The sequence below is a fragment of the Panthera pardus genome, unplaced genomic scaffold (genome assembly GCF_024362965.1).
Source record: "Panthera pardus isolate Hobbes unplaced genomic scaffold, ASM2436296v1 HiC_scaffold_8, whole genome shotgun sequence".
Classification (NCBI taxonomy): Eukaryota; Metazoa; Chordata; class Mammalia; order Carnivora; family Felidae; genus Panthera; species Panthera pardus.
Window position 1 is genome coordinate 55,710,864 of NW_026527013.1, and position 8,476 is coordinate 55,719,339.

General features: G+C 51.5%; 1 non-coding gene across 1 annotated transcript; it reads right to left on the bottom strand.

Moving 5' to 3' along the window:
• Positions 1 to 5,167: 5,167 nt before the first annotated feature.
• Positions 5,168 to 5,270, bottom strand: LOC128775760 (U6 spliceosomal RNA). The gene has a single exon (XR_008420739.1). It is a non-coding gene; the product is annotated as a U6 spliceosomal RNA (small nuclear RNA).
• Positions 5,271 to 8,476: the final 3,206 nt, after the last annotated feature.

The following is an 8,476-nucleotide window of genomic DNA, read 5'->3' on the forward strand; positions in this document are numbered from 1 at the left end:
AATAATCCTGGTTGCGTAACACCCACAGGAGAACGGAAAAACAGACAAACAGATGAAGGACTATGAGATGCACGAAACTGTAGGGCGGTCTGCAAAACACCAGGCTTGGTGAGAGAACACCACAGACCATGTGGACTTCTCAGTTCAGCCAAGCAAACTTAGGGTCTTGGAAACAGGAGCAGTGATCACCTCTGGGGGTGGGGGCGGGGGCGGGGTGGCTGGAAGGACCCCAAGAAACCCTCCTGAGGGTTGGAAAGGGGCTTTATCCTGAGCATAGGTATATCTCCCCAGCACCTGTGTGCTGTATACTTTAGATACGTGCATTTCACTCAGCACAAAGGTCCTCAGACCCACTCCATTGTCCTTCCTGCTTTAAATGGCCCCACAGCTCTCACTGTGCTGATGGAAGCCCGCACCCCTCAGTGCCTCTGGGACCGGCCCCTCCCATCTGCACCATGCCTCTCCTTCCACCCCCTCCCGCCACACTGGTTTCCCTTCGACCTAAGCTCCTTCTGCTGTCCAGCCTTTGCTTTTGGCTGCTCCCCCGCCCAGAAGGCATCCCTTCCCATTCTTTGGACCTCAGTGCCAGTGTCTCCTTCCCCAAAGACCTTCCCTGACCACCGTGTCTCATACAGCCACCTGCCCCTCCCCACCAGCACTGTGCTGTGGGCCTGGTTTTATTTCCACCCGAACTTGGATAACAGCGCAAATGTACCTCGATCATATATATATTGGCCTGTTTCTATCTGTTTCCACATTGAGGCTGCCCACTTGACATGGGCAGGGCTGAGCCAGGCAGGTCCAGCACCACATTCCCAGGGCCTAGAACAGTGCCTGGCCCATGGTAGGTGCCCAGGGAATATTTGCTGAACGAATGAATGATGCTGTAGCTATCTACAGTTGCTGTGCACATCCATATAAGGGATCACCCCCTCCCTCCTCCGCGCACGTGCGCGCGCGCACACACACACACACACACACACACACACACACAGTGCAAAACTAACCATTTGTGCAGCTGGGGGTAAAGGGGCCAGTCAGCAAAACTGTGAATTCAGTTCCACCTCCAGGAGCTCCCTCCCTTCCCCTTCTGCCCTGGAGAGATCTGGATCTAAGCCCTGAGGCATCTGGGTGTCTCAGTCTCCCCATCTCTAGCACCAAAGGTGAGCCAAGATGGCCCTAGTCCAGCCCTCCTCCAGCTGCAAAGTGCACATAGTCACCTGGGGATGTTGTTCACATGCAGATCCCACTGCGTGGTCTGGGGAGGGGCCCAAGGTTCCTATTTCTCACTAGCTCCAGGCAGACACCCCTGGCCCACAGGCAACACCTTGAGTCATGAGAGTGCAGGAGAGGTTCTCAAAGTGTGTCCCCAGGCCAGTCGCAGCAGCAGCTGCAGCCCCTGTGAGAAATGCATGGTCCTAGGCAGAGCCCAGACCTCCTGATTCAGGAACTCTGGATGGGGGGCCCAGCAGTCATGCTTCACAAACCCTTCAGGGGCTCCTGATACACTGCTGTGGGCAGCACTCATTCTCAACACTGGCTGCCTGTCACAGTCACCCAGAAAGCTTACAAAGTCCTGCTGTCTGAGTCCCACCCTTCGAAATCCTAATGTAATTGGGCATGAGGCTTTTAAAAAAATTAAGTTCTCCAGGCAATTTGAATGGTTCAACAGAGATGAGAATCCTTGACCTAGGGGGTGCTGGGGCCTCTGGGAGCATCACCATCTCCCAGACATACCCAGGCAGGCCTAATTCCTCTGCATTCCTGCCCGGGCCTCTCACTGGCTGCCTTCTTATATTTGGTTATTTTTCCCTCCCTCCCCAAACACAACAATTCAAAATATTCCCAGCTCCCAGACAATAAACAAAGCCAGAGAGGCGAGCTCCCTGGCTGTTTTGTTCCCACTTATGGCCTGATCCAAGGCTGGCCTGATTGGGCCCTCGGGACTGGTCATCTGAGCCAGGCAGGGTGGGCCCCAGCTCACAGGCCACCCCAGCTCTACTCCTGGAATCCCAGAATCCCTCAGCTCTGAATGGCCATAGGCACCCTCTGAGGCCACTTCCCCTGGGAAATGGAGGCTCAGAAAGGGTGAGTGACTGGTCCCAGGACACACAGCAGTACTGAGAAGGCCTCAGTCATCTCTTGCAGTCTGGCAGGGGGAGAGAATGAAAGTTTTCTGAGCTCCTAGGCTCACAAGCATGATCTTTTCGACCCTTTCCAGTAACTGGGAGGAAGGAACCCATGTAATAGATGAGGAAACTGAATCTCAGAGATGATGAGCCACTGACTTGAGGCCACACAGTGGAGCTAGGATTCGAATCCAAGCATGCTGGACTCTAAGCTATGAGCCCTGCTCCTTTCCATAGGCCAAAGCCAAGAGAAGAGAGAGAAGCAGAGGGAGGAGGAAGAAGGTGACATCAGGGTCAGAACAAGGGTGAAGGAGATGCCTGGTTTTGGACATGTGCCCCATGGCCTCAGTTGCTTAGCAGGTGAGCATAGGTGACGAGATGTGGGACAGCTGCTGCATGGACCCTGATTTTTGATATGGGTGGTCCAATGGAGCAAGAAGAAAAAACTCTTGCAATCATCACTTGGGTTATAACACTTGGTGTGAGCCAAGTTTTGTCCAGGTCCAGTTGCTTGAAGCATAGTAATAACCCTGCACAGACTTCACTTGGCTATAACTTCTATGGGATCGGAACACATACAGGCTGTGTCTGTTTGCTCACCCTTGAGAGTTTAATACGCCTGCCCTACATCCATGCACTCAGCTCCTGGCCACCTGGGCATGACCTGGGGTTGCTGGGTGGGACTGGGAAGTCCTTTCCTGGAAAGAACGTAGGAGTGCAGCCCAAATCCAGACTTGGCCACCAGTGCTCTGTGACCTTGGGCAAATCACTGAACTTTTCTGGGCTCGGTTTCCTCAAACATGAAGGGAAGATGGCAGGAGGGAAAATGGCCATACCTGAAGTCCTAATCATTAGAGATACCTCAGAATGAGACATTTTGGGTAATAATCAGGTTTTCTCTTTTCAATTCTCTTTTTATCCCTCTGATAAGCCGAGAAGTCTCAGCTAGGTGCCTGTATATCTTCAACACCCTTTGTCATTTGCTCATGTCCTTTTTCTTTTTCTTTTCTTTTCTTTTTTAATGTTTATTTATTTTTGAGAGAGAGAGAAAGAGAGAGAGAGTGAGCAGGGAGGGGCAGAGAGAGGGGGAGACACAGAATCTGAAGCAGGCTCCAGGCTCCGAGCTGTCAGCACAGAGCCTGATGTGGGGCTTGAACCCACAAACTGTGAGATCATGACCTGAACTCAAGTCGGGCACTCAACTGACCGAGCCACCCAGGCGCCCCTCATTGTCTTTATTTTTAAGGAGCCTTCTATTTATGGAAAAGATCATGGTCTTCCATTTATAGCAGTGATGGGAGGTTTACTTTTAGCAAATTGTATGCAAGTTGTTTGAAAATGAGTTCATTTGAAGGAAAAAAATGAAGCGAGCAGTGATTTAGGAAGGTATATCGGTTTCCTAGGGCTGCCTTAACCAACTACGGCAAACTGCTGGCTTCAAACAGCAGAAACCTGTTCTCTCACACTTCTGGAGGCCAAAGGTCGGAGATGGTGTTGCTCCCTCTGAGGCCCTGGATAGATAGTATCCTTCCTTGCCCCTTCCTAGCTTCTAGTGGTTTCCATCAATCATTGGGCACTAAGTACCCTCACACTGTTGTGCAAGTATCACCACCATCCATCTCTGGAACTTTTTCAGCTTTCCCAGTTGGAACTCTGCACCCATTAAACAAAGCAATTCCCCATTCTGCTCTCCCAACCAGTCCTCGGCAACCACCATTCTACTCCTAGACTATTCTTTTTAATGCTTATTTATTTCGAGAGAGAGAGAGCGTGAGCAAGGGAGGGAGAGAGAGAGAGAGAGAGAGAGAGAGAGAATCCTGAGCAGAGTCCATGCTCAGCACGGAGCCGGATGCGAGGCTTGATGTGGGGCTCGAACCTCACAAACCGCAAGATCACAGCCTGAACAGAAGTCGGACACTTGACCGACAGAGCCACCCAGGTACTCCTCCTAGACTACTTTTTGACTCAATTTCTCTTTCACGTAATAAAAGCGAGGGTCCACTGCTAACTATAGGATTGCTTTGATATATGAAGACTTTCTTGCATGTACAGGATTGAGTTTATCATAAGAAAGGCAAGAGAGAATGGGGTTGGAGAAAGAAAGGAGACAGCTGGATAGGGATTTTCATACTGGGCCTACTATCCACAGGCCTCAGCAGCCCTGCCACCGATCTGCCCAATTGTCTCATCAAGTTGGTCTTTCAAGTCATTCCGTGTTACAGATCTGCAGGCAGGTTTCATAGCTTCCCTGCTGTCAGCACAAGGCTTTTCATAGTACTGCTGCCCCTTAATGTCCTCAATGATCCCATCCATGGTGAGGATTCTGTTTAGGGTCCTGGAGGCACCTTGAACATTCCCTTCCTGTGCCATCATGGTCCTGGCAATGAACTTCAGATGTTTTGCAATGACCTTGGGATTTAACTCTTCACTCTGCAGGACCCCACATCCTCAGGAACCAGCCACTAAGAACCTAAATCCCCTCTTCTTATAAGGACACCAGTCATGTTGGATTAGGGCCACCCTAATGACCTCATCTTACATTGATTACATCTGCACAGACCCTATTTCCAAAGTCACATCCACAGGTCCTGGGAGTTAGGACTTCAACATATCTTTTTGTGGGGGGACACAGTTCAACCCATACCCAACAGGTGAGTTGTTGTAAGGAAATACTTGTACAGAGGGACCTAATGGACAAAGGTTTGGGGAACTCTGCCCCGGCCCGAAGAGCACGGGAAAGGGAGTCAGGGGGCCAGAATCTGGCCCCAGCCTTGCCCTCACGATGGGAACTCCTTGGGCAATCCTGTTGTCCCCTTCTCTGAACCTCGGTTCCCTGGAGTTTTCCAGCTGGGTCCCACAGAGTCCCCGAGGAACCTGGGGAGACCTGGGGGAGGTCAGAGAGAGCAGGACTCCAGACCCCCCAGTATTAGCACCACTTTGCTCCAACTGTTATTGGGACAGTGGAGAAATCTCTTGTTTGACAAAAAGGCACCAAAATAACTTGCAAGATAAGAACCCTTTATTAATTCATATATTTTTAAAATAGGGAACTCTTCATGGATTTGCGTGTCACTTTGTGCAGGGGCCATGCTAATCGTCTCTGTGTCATCTACCTTTAGCTGAAGCGAGCACTAAAACACTTTAAAACCACTGGGCTGGTGAGTCCGAGCGACTCCTTGCACCCACTCTGATTTTAACTCATTCTCTTCCCTGGACCGGGAAGGGAGGAACAGCCGCTGCTCACTGCTCTCTTTTCTCTGGGAACAGAGTGTCTATCTGCACAGATTTTGCCCTCAGGAAAGACCCCGGTCTCCAGGCTCCCCTCTGAACCCCACCAGAGAGGAAGTGGAGGAGGCAGCTCAGCCTTGGGGCCCTTCCCTCACAGGCTCCAGCCACCCGAGGGACCTTTCAGTTCCCATAATTTGTTAATTTGCTGCTGAGGGTCTTCCTGCCATGGGGAGTTTGTGCACGCTGTTCCCTCTGCTGTTCCCGCTGCTGGGGAGGTTCTTTCACCCCTTCACCTGCCTGCTGTACTCAAGCTTGGTCCCGCTTTCAGGGAAGTCTTCCCTGATCTCCCCTGACTAGTGAAGCACCCCCGCACCCCCACCCCACAACCAACACGGTTTTATAATCTCTAGGATATGGCTCATCCCTGTTGTGCATCAGACTCGCCTTGGCAGCTTTTTGCAAATACCCATTCCGGGGGAGCCTGGCTAGCTCAGTCAGTGAAGCAGGCTACTCTTGTTTTTTTCTTTTTAATTTTTTTTTAAAGTTTAGTTGTTTACTTTTGAGAGAGGGAAGGAGAGAGAGAGAGAGAGAGAGAGAGAGAGAGAGAGAGAGAACACATGTATGCGCACCATGGGAGAGGGGCAGGGAGGGAGAGAATTCCAAGTGGGTTCTGTAGGGTTAGTGCAGAGCTCCATGCGGGGCTTGAACTCAGACCCGTGAGATCATGACCTGAGCCAAAGTCGGACGCTTAACTGACTGAGCCACCTGAAGCATGTGACTCTTGATCTCCAGCTTGTGAGTTTGAGCCCCATGTTGGGTGTAGAGATTACTTAAAAAAAAAAAAAGCCATTCCCCAGGGCTCCCCTCCTGAACTTCTGATTCCTTTGGTCTGGCATGAGACCAAGAACCTGCATCTTAAGCAGTTCCCCAGTTCATTCTTTTAAAAATTTTTTATGTTTATTCATTTTTTTAAAGAGAGAGGGAGAGGGAGAGAAAGAAGGGGAGGGGCAGAGAGAGAGGGGGAGACACAGAATTGGAAGCAGGCTCCAGGCTCTGACCTGTCAGCACAGAACCTGACGCGGGGCTCGAACTCACGAGCGGTGAGATCATGACCCGAGCCAAAGTCGGATGCTCAAGCGACCGAGCCACCCAGGCGCCCCTCCCCAGCTCATTCTAATATGCAGCCACGGTTGAGAATCATGACTAATAATTATAATGACCCGCATAATCGTAATTCCCATAGCCAGCAATTTTTTGAAAGACAGAAATCTAAAAACAAACCTGGGGGCAAAACTAGAGATTCTACAAAGCTATCTAGAAACTCTATTTAGCCCCTATAGCACTAGTCATAGCTTCACTGTAGACTTATCAGTTGGGCTGCCTGGAGGGGCTGCTCCAGACCCTGTCGGGTGATATGTAACATACGGTATAGGCGCTGCGTCGTTCTTGCAATCCCGATCACATTTGGACTCGAGGGTTTGCAGAGAAGACTTTGGACCCTAGACTATAATTGGTGACAGCGTCACCTCTGTCTGGCCCAGAGAGAAGTCCTTGACGGTCTTGTCCTCCCGAATCCTCATCACCTGGTCCCTGTGAGGAACGCATAACCTTCAATCCCACGTTACAGAGGAGGAAACCGAGACTCACGGGGAGAGGGGTAATGCGCCCAAGGCCTCACAACCCACCCAGCACTCGGGAAGGATGGGGCTATATGCAGGCAGTCTCAGGAGCCCCAGATCTAAGGACGTCCACAGGGACATCCTTAGATGCCCTCATTACTGAGGGCTTTGAGTTTGGGTCCTGACAGTGTGGGTGAGGACCGTGGTCAGCCCTCAGATCCCCAGGCCCAGCCCACGATGCTTGGCGTCCCCGCGGGACAGGCTGGCAAAGCTAGAGCCAGGCAGCCTGGTGGGGAGGCCCTGTGCTCGTCCCTCAGAAGCCTGTACTTGGAACAGTGCCCTGCTGTTTGGCCAGGCTTCAAGCCCGAGGGATGGATTTAGTGTCCTTAATCCTCCTCTTGAGTCAAGCCCCTACTTGTCACCGGCCTGCCTGGGACCCCTCAGAGCAGCCTCTTTGGTGAGGCCTGCCTTTCCGAGGTTGAAGGCACGCGGGTCTGGATTTGTGGGAGGGGCACTGGACCTGCAGTGTAGACAGCCCCTTTGTCCCCACCAGCCTTCTTTATAAAATGAAGACTGTTTGGGACGCCTGGGTGGCTCAGTCAGTTGAGTGTCTGACTCTTGGTTTCGGCTCAGGTCAAGATCCCCTGGTTCGTGAGATTGAGCCTGGAGTCTGGCTCCATGCTATTAGCGAGGAGCCTGCTTGGGATTCTTTCTGTCTCTCTGTCTCTCTCCTTCTCTGCTCCTCCTGTCACTCACACATGTGTGCACGCTCTCTCTCACTCAAAATAAATAAGTGAACGTTTTTTTAAGAAAAGACTGTCATTGGGAAATGACCATGACGCTTACAGCCCTCCCCACTGAGAGGTGGGGTCTGTTCCTGCTGCCCTTGAATCAAGGCTGGCCCTGCGACCTGCTCGGGTTAATCAAATATGCTGGAAGTGACACTGTGCCAGTTTGAAGCCTGGGCCTCGAGAGACCTTGCAGCTTCTGCTGCTGCTCTCTGCTCAGCTTCTGCACAGCTGCCACGTGTAAAGTCAGGGTGGCCTTCTGAAGGATGGGGCACCGTGAGGCAGGCCAGCCAGGCCAGCAGAAGAACCACTCGGTGAGCTAAGTCTGAATCACCAACCCACAGAACCGTGAGCCAAAACACATCATCGTCGTTTTAAGACCCTTAGTTTCGGGGGTACTTGTTAAACTGCTGATGCCGACGGCACCTTCCAGTCCAGTCCTCTCTGGGCTGCTGAGGAGTAAACAAGGTGGGTAGTGCCTACCACAGAGAGGATGCCCACGCAATGCCAATGTTCTCTTGCTCCTCTGGCGAAATTCTCCTTAGTGGTCAAAGGTAGAAGAAAGAAGGTGAAGTCTCTTGTGGGTTTGGTGCTTTTTCTACTAATTTCCTCTCACCTGAGATGGGTTCCCTTCTCCACGCCCTAGTCATAGAGGGGATCCTGTTGGTGGTTTGGGGTTAGGTGCCCTTCATGAGAGCCCTCCTTATGAGCA